General features: G+C 34.4%; 1 long non-coding RNA gene across 1 annotated transcript; it reads right to left on the bottom strand.

The window, feature by feature from the left end:
- Window positions 1–283: 283 nt before the first annotated feature.
- Window positions 284–17819, bottom strand: LOC126872963 (uncharacterized). Its single transcript, XR_007692271.1, has 3 exons — window positions 17420–17819; window positions 3785–3975; window positions 284–3490 (listed from the first exon to the last, which is right to left on the bottom strand). It is a non-coding gene; the product is annotated as an uncharacterized LOC126872963 (long non-coding RNA).
- Between the last annotated feature and the right edge of the window lie 703 nt (window positions 17820–18522).

Below are 18522 nucleotides of genomic sequence, written 5' to 3'. Positions count from 1 at the left end.
ACGGGAAAGAATGGAAAGAAAAGACACGCTTACCGTGCTTTTTGCCCGCGTTATATTCTGTTCCATGTGCGACAAACTCCGACAGCGCATCTGAATTTTCGTATGAAAGGAAACACGCGGTCAGACCTGTTATGTCCTCGTTACTAGGTTAGGACTTTAGAAATTTGCCGGAAGCCACACCGACTTTTGTACTACCTATGCGAACTAACTTTTAACAGAGAGTGTATTTCTATAAGAGTAACGCAAACATTACAACTTAATAACGCGAATTTTATTCGTTCAATTATATTTAGAAGCAGATTTTAATAGTTTCTACGTTTTTATAGTTGATATCTTTCTTCATTTCTAAATACACATAAAGTATATACACAGCGTTCTATTTTTGCTGTTCTTATAAATATCACACAGTTTTGTGAAAATCGCAATAAGAACAATATCTTCATTCCCTTAAGGTTAATGAGATTAAAAGATCGATTTGGTTTCTTTAAACACAAGACGCTAACATATACTCATTCGTATTCTATAATGGTTTCGAAAATTTGGATCTGTATCGATGGATTGAATATGAAACATCATTTAACGAAGCATTGATAGGTTAATCGACGATAATTGTAATACAGAAACTTTTCATAATACAGAAACAGGATCGTTGAATTCTAAAGTAAATGATATGGTGAAAATGACAAATGCTAAGAACGAGCAAGTTAGTATAACTATTTCATAATACTTCCAGCTTACTGCAACGATATCAAACAGAAATGCAAGTTTTATTTAATAACTGAATATGGTAGATATAATTAAGAGGGCATATTCCAAGTCGAAGGAATTCTCGAAGCTTCATTTCCAAACTTTGTCGTACAAGATACGCGAAAGGCGAAAACTTGTTCCGGTTGATAATTTTCCAATGCTTGTCCCTTTTGAAAACTAATCGTAAGTTCAACTAATAAAGAACCATCGCGAATATTTTCTATCGATTGCCTTCGACATTTCATGAGAAGATCATTCGACCGAGCTATCTTTTGGAATTAGTTTCCTCTCTTCGCGAGTTCCAATGGCGATCGTAGGATATTATTTTTCCCGGCACTTCGGGATATTATTTAAATTGGAATTACTTTTCTCATTATAACCCACCCAAGAGGAAAATCTTCCTTCCCACTGGCTTACTTTTACTATTTTTCATCCTGGAGGAAAAAAGTTTATCTGTGACAGTTGACAACGCTGCATGGACTTTTCATCGTCCCGACGCGACGCGACGTGGTCGACGATTCCTAACTCTCTCGGGAAATCGATTGATATTTCTACGAATTATTACTAATTCTTATGTTATCTTGTTAATCAATATATTTTGTCACTTACTATTTTTCTTTCTTCCTTTTTTTTTTCTTATAGTTTCAAAGTTGTAGATCACTTTCAATGTGAATGAGAAACTGCTCAGTGTACGTATAATTTAATTTTCTTACGTCTGTTAACGTTGAAAAATATTTAAAGTTGTAAGGTTCTTTAGTCAATTGAACACAAAATTTCTTCATCGAAACAATTTCTTTTTACCGTTTTTGCATCATGATTCAGAATAAATGTTTTATTCCAAATATTTCATTTCGAGGATTTTTTCTTAATTTAACATAGTTCAATTATTTTATAATTATGCTTTATTAATATTTTCCCGAAGTTTTCCAAAACTTGTGCATATGTATGAGAAATTAACAAATATACCTAATAAGTTTAAGAAAAATCAACTTTTTTTCTATGAATCAAAAGTATTTCAAATATGTGTTCCAATAGTTTGTGTATGAATTCATGAAAACAACAAAGTTGCAGCACTCCATTTAGCGAAATGCGTCAGAGTTCAAAATGGCAAGAAACGACTGAAACAATGGACAAGTTTTCTTAGATATATTCAACACTGTTCGAAGCCAATTTAAAGACACTTATCCAAAGGATATCCGTCAAAAAGATACTTAAAGAAAAAAATTTTGCATTTTTTGTTTTTAAATAACTAGGACAGATGATAGAATACATGTCGATAACGATTACATCCTGGAAGAGATTCATAAAATTGCATAGAAAGAATTGAAATGAGAAAAGATTCATTCTTCTAATCAAATAATTTAAGTAATTCAATCTTATACTCTCTCAAGAAATTTTTGTTTAATATTTTCAATAGTTTTCTTAAGGAAAGTTCTTAAAAATCTGAAACTGTTATCTCTGTTAACTGTTGTGCCGTTACTGTGTAACTGTGTCATCAAATAAATCAATTCTTTCCATTCCGCATAGATACTTAGATACATATAATACACATAATAGATAATAAGTACATATAATACAATACAAATGCGCCTAGGAGAGAATCATGTAGTACTGATCGACATACAGAACCGACCCAAAATTAATTCTGGCTTTTTCACCAAATATTAGCATTTTTATTTGTATTAACAAATAGCTATGAGAACTCTTTGTACGTAATACGCAACACTGTATCAATGCCGTGATGTTATTTTAGACGCAATATCTCTATTCTACCTTCAATATGAATTTCAACTCGAATCAGCTGGTACAAGCGATGTCGTCGTGAGTTTTACAAAATTTATATTTAATGGAATCATTTATTGTTATCATTATTTATCAATTTATCATTATATAATAATTATTTAATTAAATCAAAATTTAATGATGCATTACGGAAATAGAACAGCGACATATCGAGCAGCGTCTTACGCTGCATTCTCTGTAAATGAATCTTTGGCCAACAAATGTATTCTTGTGGTTCCACAATTAAGGTTCCATATGACCTTTTACCTTCCCCAAAAATCAAAAGCCATCTTAGGAGACATCATTTTGGTTGTAACCGACCAACTGAAAACAGTTTTAACAGAAGAATTCCAACACTGCATCCAGGAGTGAAAGCATCACTTCCGGTGGTGTATAGCTGCTTAAAGGAACTATTTTAAAGGGGACATTGTACATTTTTCATTAAACGACATATAAATATTTTTACGGGACCAGCCTCATTACTTTCGTGACACACCTCGTATTTCAGAGCCATTGTGTTAATTCCATTATTTTTGTTGCTCTAACACTATTGTTAAAAGTTATCTTCTACAGCTAATATTTTTCAGGTAAGTAAATGATTTTTTTCTATTATGTATAGTATATCTAGTCTATTAAATATAATTTCCACCCCCCCCCCCCAGTTTTGTCATTTTCTTGATATATTATATACATTATAATCTAAAACGTTTCCACGTGTTTATCATGCAGTACCGACAATCAGTACAGACCAAATCTTCTTTATCTGTAAGTTTAATCTATTGGCAATCGAAATTAAATTAGCTGAAATTCCACAGCAGAAAAACAGCAAATGGACAGGGGAGAACATGAATGCGGCTTTGGAACTCCTCGAAAATAAGATGACCCAGAAACAGGATGCTGTGGCTTTCAATGTTCCAAAAACGACGAATGTAATAGCTGGAAACGTGTTGAATGCTCGGATCTAGAAAACATTAATTACTTTGTACTTGTGATATATGTACAAATAAAATTTGAATGAAGATGTGTATTCTAAACTCTAAATTTTTTCTTTAACATTGCTAATCACTGAGACCGAAAAATCTACTAACTAAATAATTGGTCGGTACTAGATGACAATTTTTCATTTTCTATAAGTTACAACATTTTTATTCTTACAAATTATCAATTCTTATTATTGAATCTCACAAGATTAATTTATCTACTTTTATTATGTTCCATTTATATTATAAACTCATTTCTTTTTTTTTATTTTTACCGACTCTAGTCCAAGATATAACAAAGGAATCCAGAATGGTCGGCACCTCTTCTGTACAATATTTGACTCTCCTCTACTATATTTCTCATAATTCCCGCATGTGTACTCCAATGTTTCAACCAGTGCTTGCAATTAATACTTGTTCAAAGTATTTCGTTGATGGACTGCGTACTTCTATCCTCTTACTGTATCTGCAAAATATATCGTATAAATTATCTCCAGAAACAAAAAATTTGACAAACATTTTCGACAGCAAGCTTTCTCGCAGCTAAACTAATGGAACCAAATTTCCATCTGACTGTTCGCAACGTGAAGAAGAAAAGGAAAGAGAAATTTTCTCACCGGCAATCGCGTATTCATGGCGAATCAAAGAACGTGTTATGTTGCGCCACGAAGAAATGACGGTTGTTGCTTTTGAACGTTTTGCGTTTCTTGATCAGCGTGGTGGCTTGCGGAACGAGCTTTCGCGTTTTTGTGGATTGATATATGAGGTGACGTTAACGACACTGCTAAAAACCTCCATATATTAGTAGCAAGTACGCACTGATGTACTATATAATACGACGGCGCGTAAAAACAGTGGAAGTGGCCGAATGTGGATGTGAATGTATCAAGTGCAACACGGTACATCGCGTTTGGTGAATACGAAATTAGGCTGTCATGGGGTAAAAAACAAACAATCTTACAACCAACCGTTGCATCGCGGCCACACCGACCGCTAATTAGAATTCCAAGAACGATCTCAGATTTTCACATTAACTGGAAAATAATTAACGAAAAATTTTATTAGTCTAAAAAAACGACAAATTGTTTATCAGAACACTAGGCAGGATTTGAAAATGCCCCTAATAAGAAAAGGAAAAAGCGAGGACGATCGTTTTCAGTATTAATAAATTTACTACGTAAAAATGTAAGGAAAACATTAGTGGAACTAGACCTACGTCTAAGTAAAACGAAAATTAGCAGCGAAAATATTATTTTTACAGTTTTTCCAGCGTGGTTGCAGTCATATGTATCGTTGCTATTTATATCAGGACATTTATGTTATGACATTTTCTGCGTTCACTAATTTGTTTATCACGTAAAAACTTTACAGTTATAGGCGATATTTAGGTAAATGCTTTTTGATATAAAGTACGATATTTGTCGCGTATTAAAAGGTATACATTTTTATTTATTTATTGTGCCATCATTGATAATTTGTAACATTTGTAAAAATTGTATATCCGAGCAGTAACTGTATTCGTTCATAGATCGATAAAAATAATTTTCTGAAACTTTCTCAACTTCTACAATATTCAACGAGATTATATAATATTTTGAAAATGTCAAGAAGATAGCACGATGCAGTATATATTTTGAAAAATATTTCCATGCTCGTGGTGCGGTTGATTCGCGGCGGGTAAAAAAACAGAAAAAGGAGAGAGGAAGAGAAAAAGAGAAAAAAGGTTAAAAAACAACGCCGAGAGGGAGACATATTTCGACGGTCTTTTTGGTATCGCGAAAAACACTGGCATTCACGGTGAAATCCAGCCGTATTAATGAACGCATCACGCCGGCCGCGTACAGGTGTGATCATTAATTCTGTTAAACGGCGATAAATGACGAGGACGTTAAGTGACGTTGACCCTGTTTTAATAATTGTCACGTGCATCATATATCGACCGAATCTGTCCATATTACGTTACGAGAGAATAAAATGGGTAAAGTCAGGTGTTTTGCACGATGGCCAATTTATGGATAATTTCGATGGAATAACTATTTTAAGTGCGCTTCAATGATCAATTAGCGCCAATAATAATCTCGTTAAAGGCCGAAAGTGACAGGACAAAAAAAGCAGCTGCAATCGCAATGGATACTTCTCTCGATAAAACCACAATTGAACGAAAGATAGAAAATCATATTGCGACAAAAGATTATCATTCATATGTTACGGTAAATATATCGATTTATTAAATATTTACACTTCTTACTGATGTAATATTGCATTCGTAGATAACGAATACAAGCATCGCGTAACTCAAATATGGTTCTAACACAAAATTAAGAAAATGATCGGTAAACGACTACAATATTTACCTATCTATTTCTTAGGTGCGTGGCAAGTTTGTTGAATTATTTCTATAGCGAAAATAATATCGTCGAATATTGGAAAACAATAACTGTGTAAATACCCGCGATCAATGCGACAAAAGAATTTTTTTGGAAGCTATCCGAATAATAGGTTTATCGATGCGTAAATCTCATCATCCCACTCCAATGCTTTTATTTTCTACCAAATCAATCGAATTATTTCTGTGCAATCGGTATATACATACATATATACACATATATCCATACGTTACATTCTGCCATTTTCACGAACAGATCTGTGACTCTAATCGATTAACTCTACTTTTCGTAAACTTCTCAATTTCATTAACCTTGTACACAATTAATATTTAATTCTCAAAAAAGTACAAGAAAGAAGAAAACAGATTACTTCCATAAGTTTATTTATCGTAGGTTGTTGACACAAATAATAAGAAATTCAAGAATTTGTAATGTTGTAATAAGATATGGCTACGATCAAGCGAAAATACATTCTTATTCCTAACAAATATCTCTGCTTCTAATGCTTATATGATTTTCCGTTTCATAAAGTTGTGTCAGTCTATCGCCAATTAAATTTATCATTAGCAATGCTTGCCAAACGCTGTCACATTCAACTTAAAAGGAGTTCAAGCTGCCTGATCGTATTAATAGATTCCCGTGCATTCAACTTGAAACAGCTGACTTAACGCATTAAACGTTGTGTCTCGGTTTAACCAACTTTGCGGAACATTCGATAATAATCGGTAAATTTCTCTCGCGACAGACTGAAAGTTCGTATCAACCATTATATTTCGTAATATACCAACTAGAACGATGTTTTCACTATGTGAATGCATGCTGTAGCTGCATACTATAACCTTTCTGTAATCCCCTGTAATTTAGTAGCTACACTTCCATATATCTACATATATATCTCTTAAACTGCAGGGAAAGGTAAAGTATAATGAAGAATCACACTCTTTGATGAAACGTCTTTTTACGATGAACGTGAACGTGAACGTGAGAAGTGAACAGACTAATCAGTCTTAGTGATTAAGTTATCACGATCGTTTCTCCTTTTACCGTTCCTTCCCGTCGCATGCCGTAAACCGTAAGCATACATACACGCGCTTCGATCAAAATCTATATCGCAGTGTGGTATCAATCTACAAACATTTTTGTCGAACCAACAGGCGACGTCGACTGCCAAGGCAACAAAGTATGCGCAATTTACTTACAAAATCTTACTTAATTCGAAAAATTCGAGGCTTGCACGGTTTGGAAATGCACACTGTTGTCAAAATTAAAAATTTCAAACGTGAATATTACAGTCGAATGATATTTGGTTCAAGTTCGACGTGTAAATATGAACCAAGAACGAAACACGCGATACGCGTCAAGTCGGTATAATAACGCGACAAAAACACATAAGTACCATTTTGGTTCGCTTCAGAGAGGCACGGCGTCGCGTTTCTGTATGCCAGTGACGGGGATGACTAGTACTGTACTGTACGTTATGGGGCCGCTGATACTCCGTCTATAATTCATCGGTGTTCGAATGCCAATCACCATTCACGCACAAATCACTTAATAGAAGACCGAGCTCCGTTCGTTCGCAGATGTTGACAGCGACCGCAAACCGTATAAAGAGTCATAATGTGAAAGCAAATTTTGACAACTAATTCTTCGCATCGCAGTTTTTTTCGAGGTTTTGTTACTTAATTCGAGGCCATATGTTCCATGTTACTTGTATACGATATTCGATCAATTAAAAATACAAAAATGTAATCTGTTTGCTGAAAAGGTGAAACGCAGTGAAACGAAGGTAGAAAAGCTACTTCCTCGCCGATTTCGATAATTTTATAATATGTCATAAAGCTCAACATTTTGAATAACTTTTTCCTGCACGTGTCACTATTGATTAGCCATAGTTCCCGAAATAATCGCAAAGAACTATCGATACCATTACAGTGAATTCTGTTTATATATGGTGACACAAGACATGTGGAACCCATTTCAGGAACTGACTGTATACCTAAAAACAATGAAAACAGTTCATGTAAATATAAGGAATTTTCTGTTGTGATTTCGTGTTATCTGATCACATTTACAGAAGATGCTCAAAATGACCAACTTATATTTCGAGGTAAGCCTTTATCTACACTCTGGATGATTCCTGGTATTTACTGAATTCATTGGAAGGCTTGTTCTATTCTGAACCTTGGTATTTCAACATTTTCAATAGGTGTTTCGTACGCAATAGATTCGTCATATCTCATAAACGAAGACAGGGCATATATTTATATAAATTTTTTATATTTATTTATATGAAACGAAAGATTGGCCAACAACCAATTTTAAGAAAAATTTGACCCAAACCTGGAAAAAATCTCATTTTATTTATTGCCACATTGCAGAAAACAATGTGCAGTGGGCCCGCTAACACGGACTTCGTGTCGTACCCGTCATAAAACTGTGACAGACCTTGGCAATTACAGGTAGAATTCAAACCGATAGTTATATATACTAAAAAAGGTTGTTCAAGATGTTGATTTCCGCAATATATCACAATAACGGTTTCACCGTTAAAGAAGGATCGTGTGCACATTGCGAATTCCGGACAACTTCTCGCTACATAAATCTAAAGAAATTAAAATTAAAACTGTTTTCGTTCCGCGCAATTATTTTGCGCGTTAGATTGTATGCGACATTCTACGCGCACCTCCGCACAGAAAAACGGTCGTATCTTTTCCTGGCAAGCTTTTGTATTGTTCACCCTCGAATTACAGTTTTCGCTGGCGTAATATAAACCGCACGCCAGGAATCACATAGATCCTGTAACAATACTTTCTTATTAATTACGATAACAACTATTTATCCTGCGTTATTATGTTCCATAAAGAATGACAATATTAATTACACTTGACTGCGCTACGCAGTTACCCCATTCAAGGCTAACCGGTGGCATAGTCGGTAAAACACTATCTCATATGTATCGTATTGGCGCGACTATTTAATTTTATAAGTAATGCTCTCCGTTAACAGTGCTTAATAGCAAAAAAAAAGTATTCATCAAATATGGACGGGAATTTTTTCTTTTAACGACGAATTTCCGTTTTTAGTGGAGTAGATACGAAGAATGAGGTTGCAACAAAAAATTATGTACAATACTATATATAAATTTATATGTATTTTGTTTCTAGATTCGAATGTCGTAAATTTAAACAGCAAGGATAGGGACGTCAAGTCGATGTAACTTTCGACTATCGGTAAGTACTGATTACCGATCATTTTATTGTTTGTTTATTTTATTTAAGGTCGGTTGGAAGACCAAATTTAATTTTGTATTGGGGAAAAGTACTGCAATTAAAAGGATGATCTACAGGCAGAATACAGGTACAGTCACTGCACTTATTTGGCTCATTTTTAGTTATAAGATAAGAGTTTATCAGTTTAGTGTGTCCAATCTTAAGTTTGGTGAGAATAACTTGTTCTTTCCTATTCCAAAGAAGTGCTGGACTTTTATCAAGTATTTTTGTTACGTATTCTATGTATATTGGATGGAGGTGCATTCTTCCTATAATCGTTTTTAATGTTTTTTATCCTAGATTTAAAGAAAGTTTAGAAATCTCTAGAAGGATGATAACTGTTGTATATTTTTCTGAACTTTTATTATTGAAACATTAGAACAGCGACTGTTGGAAGTATTTAAATAAGTTGACGAAGTTGCAATTATGACATCTTTAGATTCTAACTGTAGGTCATAAGTTTCCTCTGTAATATCTTGTACTAGTGGATCATTTATATTGTTATCAAAGAGAATGAGCTCCGAGTTAGCAAAAATTACAATTAAAAATCTTTTTTGAATATCATATTTGATATAGTTTGTGACTTCTTTAATAACATAAAATATACAAGACCGTTTTGAATACTGTTTTGATAGATTGAACTGACTGCATCAAATAGATGTAATTAACTTGCAACCCATTGAATTTTCGAATCTGGCACATATAACATATATTTTTAGTGTAGCATCAAAATTAATTAGTTTAATGGTCGAGGTGTTTGGTTGAGTTTTGAGAATTGACTTATTTTCAGTATTAGGATCGATGGAAATTAAAATATTTGGAACGTGAAGGATTCGTGGACATGTTTTATAATGTCGTTTTTCGAGAAGTGAAGGCATTTTGATTTTGAGATCATTTGGCACTTTTTGGGCTTTAATCCTTGAAGGTTGCGGATAAAAGTGCTTTTCGCAAGAGGAGCGTTTCTGTTTTACTAGAAAAGAGGATTTGGTATGTGCTATCGTGTTGCTGTGTAGTTATTGTTACAAGATTTAGAGCTAGTGTCATTTGAGGGAACTCGAGAGTGAAAATTTCCTTTGCTTAAAAGATTACAGATTTGTGATTAATGCAAAAAGCACCAGTGATTATCCGTGCTCCAATATTATTTATAGGCTACAGTATACTTAATATCCATTTCTTTACATAATAGTAAATCAGTGAATCATAGTGCAATTTCGAGCGTATTAGAGCTTTCAAAGCGATGGAGAGGGCAGTGTAATCAGCCCTTCTCCAATTCTTTCCTGTAAATATTTTTCATTAATATAGCTAATCTTTTAGCTAGTACAGCTGATTTAAACTTTTTAATATGAGAGAATCGAGTTACTTCTGGCTCAAAGATCAAACCTAAGATTCTAAATTCTTGGCTTTGCTTTAGTTCTACATTGTCTAAGAAGAGCTTAATTTTGCCTTGATTACGGACAATTCGCAAGTGACTAAAAATTAGGAAGGTAGATTTTGTCTTGGAAAAAAAGAATCTAATGCTTCAGAAAATTTTTGGAGATTATCAAGAGCTTTCTGCATCGATGATTGAGAAGTTTCTGAGGGATCTTCCAATTAATAATAACGTAATATCGTCAGTAAACATTGTCATTTTTAACGGTTTTGGCATTATAGTTGTTACTTCATTAATAACGATCAGAAATAATGTTCTGCTCAAAACCCACCCTCATAGTATATTATTTAAAGATATTATATTATTTAAGACGGGCTCTAATAAATCTTTGATGTAAAACGTTGTTGATACTGTTGAATATATTACCTGTAATTTTTTAGTTAAAAAAATGTCTGATAATCATATCTTTCCATATTGTATGTTTTTTCAAGATATGTAAGCACACAACATGATCGTCTTTATTTTCTCGAGAAACCATTATGTACATTAAACCCATTTCTTATGGAGATAGTATATTGTCTATTTCTAAAAACCATTATAGTCTTCTGTTTAAAATTTTTTCCACAAGCACAATTTACATAGACAACAAGTTAATAAATCTGTATATAATTATATATACATAATATCAATATGTAATTTATTATCGAAATTATTATAGGAATGTTGAATGTATTTTTTAATCCGTTGGAGCATATTTTCAATACTTTTTTCTCAATTTCCTTTAATTGTTTTCTTCTTAAGTTGTTTGATTGTGTCGGTTTTACATAATAAGCATATCTTAATTTGCGATTGTATCGTTGATTTTATCAATGCTAGAGAGGTTATTGGAGTTTTCAGTACTGTCAAATCTTGTCCGTTTGATAGACCGGTTTATTTCTAGTAGTATCAATTTTAAGGAGTATATCTGTATTTTCAGTAGCTTGATTTGATCGAATGATGCAGCCTATATGTTACTGATTTTTTTAATTTAAAGTAGTTGTATGCACTTACAGCTTCTTCTGATGCAATACCTAATAAGTTGATGTTATCGCTCTCCGTATTCGTATAGTTTCTTGCTAAATATCCCTTTTATTAGCATAACAAACATTTGAGTGCTTTGAAGGATGAAAAAATCCAATGAACGGCATTTTCGTGTTCCATTTTGATTATCTCAGGTAGTTTGTGAACCTGCTCCGAGTAAATGTAAATATATCTATGAAAACTGAGAATGTGTGAAGAATTTTTCTCAATCATGTTTGCTCTTAGGAATATTATAAAGGAGCCTTTGTGCATATTCAAATTGCAATAATGTTTTCTAGTAGTATATGTAGATATCATTGGATAGACGTTGGACAGTATGATTATCTTGTACTTGTTTAATAACTGTCGAACTTGAAGACTCAATCCATTTATTTCGATGATAGCGTAGTTGTTGGTAATTTCTTTGGCTATTCCTTTGACAGCAAGAAAAACGCAAATTTTTTTATTGGAGATTCTTGAAATAAAACGTACATTTCTTGGATTTGTCATTTTCCTAATTGCAAATGCATAGTTTTTTCTTTGAATTCTGTCTTTGGCTTCGATAGCTATAGCTTTATCTTTTTTTTGCTAAGCAGCCACCCTGAACGACGTTCTTGTAACCGACGATTGACTGTAGGAGATTGAATGGAAACGGTACCTATAGGTAAATGACTTCCGTAATCAGAGGCCATTTCACAATTTTCCTGTACCGAGGTGCAATTTATCTAGTGAATGTATATTACTTTCAGTCACTCACTGATCACTAATCACTAGTATTTTAAATTCACAAACCGTATATTACTATGGAATCACTTCGACAATTAACCGAATGCACAAAACTTGCGGAGAAAAGAGGGCATTACTATTTAGTTAGTATTATTATTTAATGGAATAAAGTATTATTCCATTAAAATCTATGAAACTCTGTTTACGGTCAGTATGCACAAGTCTGTGTTATATTACTCTGCGCTATCATTTATCCTTGTTGTTGCTATCACTAGTGAGCAATTTGATTTAACTAAAGTCATGACGAATTCTTTAATCAAACATAACGAGTGCTGGGTAATAGGATGGGAAGGTAATATGAAGGAGGATGGTTACAGATAACAAGGACGACTTAAGACGAGGCGACGCGCGACGAAAGAAAGACATAATCCGGATTATGCTTTCGTTTCGAGGATGGTAGATTCTTAATTATCGGATTTGGAAGTATATGAGTATGTATGTATATATGCCAGTTGAGTCTAATAGAACTGGGACTCAATTAAAAATTACATGGCCCGGGATTAGAATTCCAATAAAGTTTCAAATTATTGTTCAGTCACCCAGATACAGAAACGATTATATGTACTTACTATGTATACGTATATGTATAGCAGATATCGTCGGTTTGTTGGAAAAGTAACATGACCGAAAGAAAAGTGAATTTTTCAAGAAATTGGGCTCAAGTAGAAAATGTATCAATTAAATTAATCAACCATTTAACAGTGAAAAATCTATTTTCCTTTACAATTTAGCTGAAAAGCTTTGAATTTCGGGAGTCTCTAATAAAAGATGGTTTACGCGTATTGTTTAGTATTAAGGAAATGATTAAAATATATATTACTCTCTGTGTATTATATAATCGTAATTTTATATAATCGTATTATTACCCATCATTCGTAAGACTCGCATAAGGACTTAATGGCTAATATGTACATTAATTTGCTCCGGTTTAAATTACTCGAAACTTTCAGACTACAAATTCAAATATATTCATTTGCCAAAATTGTCATTTGCCAAAAAATATCAAAATTGGACAATTGCTGATTGGGAACGTGTAATTTGATCGCACGAAACAAAAGTTAACAGAATTTTCTCCGACAGAATCTCATGGTACTGAATTCGCAGAGGCGAATCTCTCAAACCACGACATGTGAAGCAAACGGCAAAATATGAAGGTGGGTCCATTATGTTCTGAGAAAGCTTCATTGCTTTTGGCGTTGATCCACATTACATCGAATTAGTGATATTATGAACCAATACACATAAAAAAGATATTTTGCAGCAGTACCGTTTACATGCTGTTGAGAATATGCCAATTGCTGAACAATGTCTAATATTCCAACATGATCGAAATTCGAAGCATACAACCACAAGCGTACAGGAGTGGTTTAAAAGACGCAAAAATTTTTGGCTTCGGAATGTCCCGCTCCAATCCCCAATCTCAACCCAATTGAGAATCTATGGTGATTAATGAAGAGACGTCTGCGAATACGATGCACCGTCGACGTCAATTACAAAATTGGAAAACAGAATTCAGAAACACTGGAAAAAATATCTTCAGAATATCATAAAACAATAGAGCATTACAAGGCGAATTAATTAATACATTAATGTAATTCTAAAAGCGAAAGGGTTATGGACAGGATATCGAGAATATATTTATTCTGAAATGTTGCATTATTAAAAAGGTGGTGTAAAATTGAACCATTAATTTTTTTACAAATTAAAAAAAGCAGATTATTATATCAATAACATTTACATTTACTGTAAACATGACATTGTACATATCTTTTCTTTCATTTTTGTTCTTACTTATAACAATAAAAAAATGATGTATACAGAAACTGCGATTATTGGTTCAGTTATACTCTTTACTGTATATCTTTTGTGGGAACGAAAAGCACTTTGTTTTTTCTTAAAACGATAGTTCATTGAAGTTTAAAGATAACGTTTCTGTCCACAGTTCAAGTTCCAAATTTTGCTTCACATGTTATAATATATGACATATTTTTACATATATAACAATAAAATATGATAAATAGATGACCCAAGCCGATTTTAGAATGCGTCACATATACGTGTAATGCAGGGATAGTGGAAAGCAACTAATTCGTCACATATGTGTGACGCGTTAAATAGCTACATAGTTAAATACCTATATTTGCCAACTACGCAACGTTACAGTAAAAAAGTTAATAATGCACCATGCAAATGAAACAGGAATAAAAACGAAAAATGCACGGTGAAAACGAACAACAGAATTTGTTGCATATTACGTACTGTCTTTAAAATGCTTGAATTTAAAAGTTTGAATGGAAAATTATTGTACCGTGAATATTGTATCAGGGCAAAATCCGTCTTCCATTTCCCATGCGTTTTAAATAAACTTTTTCTCTCCTTTCTCTTTGCCTCTATTGGATTAAAAAACTTTTTTAACATTCATTTAATCAAACCGAGCGAAATATTTTCCAAAGTTACAGGGATATCGAATTAACGTTTAATTATTTTAACGGGCAATTTGCAATTTCTTTAATACAATGCAATTGTATGTGAGTTGATGATACGCTTATGTGTAATTTTCTACGTTTGCGATACAATTACTATACAGCCACTTGCAATATGGAATACAATTGTCACGATATAAATGTACTTGATACCAATTACTTAACAAACAAACTGAATCCTTCGTTTCATTTCGTTTGTTTCAAAATAGATGAGATTTTAACTTTTTTACAGTATCTTTGCCGAACGAAACATTTATTTGAGAAAACAAATAATGTTGCAAATACGAAAGATTTCGAACATGCTTGCTGTTAATAGCAACAAAGAATTTCGGTAGTTTCGAACAAAAAATACGTTATAGATAGTAAACGATGAACAAAATAGTAAAAAAAAGAAACAAAAAACTTTTATTTTTCAATGCACTTATTTAACATGGCAAACTTACAAACTCCCCAGGTACTTCACATGGTTCTAATAACAACGAACTTCCGTTCTTGTGAAGCGCGGCAAAGTAGAAGTAATGAATCCAAGAGGGCTTCTTAAGCTAGTTGAATGTTTATCATAGTCAAGTAAATATTTAACAATACTACGAGCAAGCTTTTAACCTGTAGGTATACACCGAGCGTGGGTCATGAATCTGCTGATTTATAACGTTATACTATATGACTAAACTAATTTTTAAATGACTAGAAAAAATGGCATGACTTCGCACGTAGTATAATTGTATGATGTAAGTTATTCGTTATTTTATTTTTTAAATTCTTGGAATTAAAGTAGGAAGCTCTTCTTCTCGAAAGGATTTGAAAGAGAATCTTTTCGTTTCGTTTCGTTTTTCTGAAAGAAGTACATACTTTGGGAAAGAGACAAGATTTTCAAAAATAAGATAAAAAAAATTAAAACTGATCATGTGGAATCGAGTAAAAGCCATAAGGTCAAGTCGTAATATTACGACTATATATATACATAGTAGCTACTTGTACAACGTAATGTAATAAAACGTGTTAGGAGGTTGACTATTCCGGCAAGGCACTCCGTGCGTTGAGAATCGAAATAAGTTAAACTTGTTGAGTAACTGTTTGATTGTTCATTCTGAGATGAACAAAGAACTAATGGAAATGACACATAAGAGACAACATTGCTTTCCAGAAAGCATTTTCTACTTTTTCAAAAGATTTATGAAAGTAGGTCAGAAGACATCAGCACGATTAAAATTGATTTTAAATCGCGATTGACTTTATATCGATTTGTTGAACGTGTTGTTCCCTGTGAACCCTAATCTTCTTACAAATAATTAAAAAAAATATTTTATTACCTTTGGTTTTTTCGTAAAATTACACCCTACACAATCTAACGATAGAACCAATTCGATGGTATCTAAGTATCGAAATACTTGAACACGATGCTCCTTCTTCCGGTTAAACAGTTTCTGTTTCAACGACCGGAGAAGTAGAATCGGCCGTTCCTCTTGAACAGGCAGATAACGCTGAAAACCAATAGACGAAGGTTGGCCGACAATTTTTTGGAGATCCGGTCCGGTCCCGTAGCTCGTGAAAGGTATAAAGATAACGGGTCGTTCGAAATGACATACGCGACGCGTACGTCTTACGGGTCACCGTCGTCCCACGTAAGAACTCGTTGCGATAGTTGGAGGCTGACGGGTGGCGTTCGTCCGCGCGGCCGCCGACTCAATGTACCAGAGGAAATCGCTGACTTATGGCTTGAAGTCGTAGCTTTTTTCATAAACCCCCAGTCAACCCCCAACCTCACGTCTCTTTTACATTGTACCCAGATTTCAGCGATTAATTTTGCCCCATTGTGTCGTGGCGCATCTCTCGCCACTGCCAACCTGTCCACCCACCGCTCTCCTTGCTCTATATCTCTCCCTTTCTTGATCGCTCTTTCCACCTAGAATCCCTCTCTCTTCGTTCTCCGCGCTGCTACGTGGTAGCAAGCGTTTTCAACCGCGGACCAACCCTCACCGACACATCCTCTCGACTCTTCCCGCTGCCGCTGCGATCTACAGCCTATGCCTACTTGCTCTCTACAGCTGCACAGTCCGCATTGTCATTGGCAAACAAATCTCAATGGTAGTATTAAAAGTATCCGCTCTAATGGAACCTAGTATCCGTTCTACAAAAATTCTCGTTCCATCTGTACGTGGTTCCCTTTCCACCATCTCTCCTTCTGTCTGTCTGTCTGTCTGTCTGTCTGTCTGTCTGTCTGTCTGTCTCTGTCTCTGTCTCTCTGTCTCTCTGTCTCTCTCTCTCTCTCTCTCTGTCTCTTTCTCTCTCCCCCCCTCTCTCTCCCTCTCTCTCTCTCTCTCTCTCTCTCTATCTATCTATCTATCTATCTATCTATCTCTCTATCTATTCTCTATCTCTCTCTCCACCCTTTGTTTCGTACGCTAACCGTTTCTTCCTCTGCAGCACACAGTGCTCTTTGCAGAGATCGTGCGCGTGTCCGTCTGTGAGTGCGTGTTGCAGAGAGTGGGGAGCACGTGCACGCGACCTGAGTCGAACGCATGCGAAAATTTCTGCTAACGTCGGGATAATTATTCACTGATAGTCGCGTGGTAATTGTCTGCTGTAATCTATGGTTAAACGTAAGTGGTGGAGTAGCGGATAGTACGTGGGCGTCGATAGACAGCTCGATCTCGAAGGACTCTGTGATTATTACGTTGCCGTCGACTGTTTCGCTTCCAAGCTGCCGCCAGACTCCAGAGAAATCGATTTTCCAGGGAATCGCGCGTTGCGGAAGGTTAGCGATTGTGACACGTACGACGCACGTTCCCAACGAGTTCACGAGTACAGAGATAATTATCTGCGCGTATTCTTTATCTCTTTATTATCTTTATTACCTTGTTTTTACGTTAATCGCGTCGTTCCTTATTGTAAGATTTATTAATATTATAATATATAAATTCAATGAGTTGTTAAGAACTGTATTCCGTTGGATGAATATCTTTTTATATGAAGCGTAGAATGAAATCTCTTTCCTCGTCTTAAAAACTATTAGCTGGTTCTCAATGCTTCCACCGTAAATTAAGATAAATTACGTAAATGATCTACATTTTTATATACTTTCCATATACATATGTATATAAATACATAAACATATGCAGTCTAATAACTACACAGTTTCATGTTTAAATAACATCGTGCTAGAATTTAGAATGACTAACATCGATTCAAACAGTAATCGACGCTTTAGTACCCGTAATATATCTGACGCACAAGTGTAAAGACTCTTTGATTATGGCGACTTATCGCTCGGGGGTGCAATGGCAGTTGCCCGTAACCATTGTTTCCACCCTCTTCTCCCGAAATGTCGACCCATTGTTTAGATTTTTGCGCGAGAATCGAGGCGATCTTAATATGGGGAGATGCTTGACGTGGTTTGAATGCACGAAGGAAAGCATTCTTAGCTCTTCTACCACTGCCTTGTGCCGTTGCTTGTCGTAAGAAAGCAGAGAACAATAATCCCTGTTTCTTTCTTTTCCACGTTTTACGCGCGAATAAGTATGAATCTTTTGAAACTAAGACGCGGTTTTCCTTTCTACGAATTCGCTACAGCTCCCCTCAAACATTATTCACTTCGTTATATCTGTGATAAGAATTGTGTTAATATCTTCGACAGCCCGTTTTCTTTATTTCTTATATTAT

This window comes from Bombus huntii, chromosome 14 (genome assembly GCF_024542735.1).
Source record: "Bombus huntii isolate Logan2020A chromosome 14, iyBomHunt1.1, whole genome shotgun sequence".
NCBI classification, from domain to species: Eukaryota; Metazoa; Arthropoda; class Insecta; order Hymenoptera; family Apidae; genus Bombus; species Bombus huntii.
The sequence above is the reverse complement of the archived record's forward strand: the minus strand, read 5'-3'. Positions and strand labels throughout refer to the sequence as shown.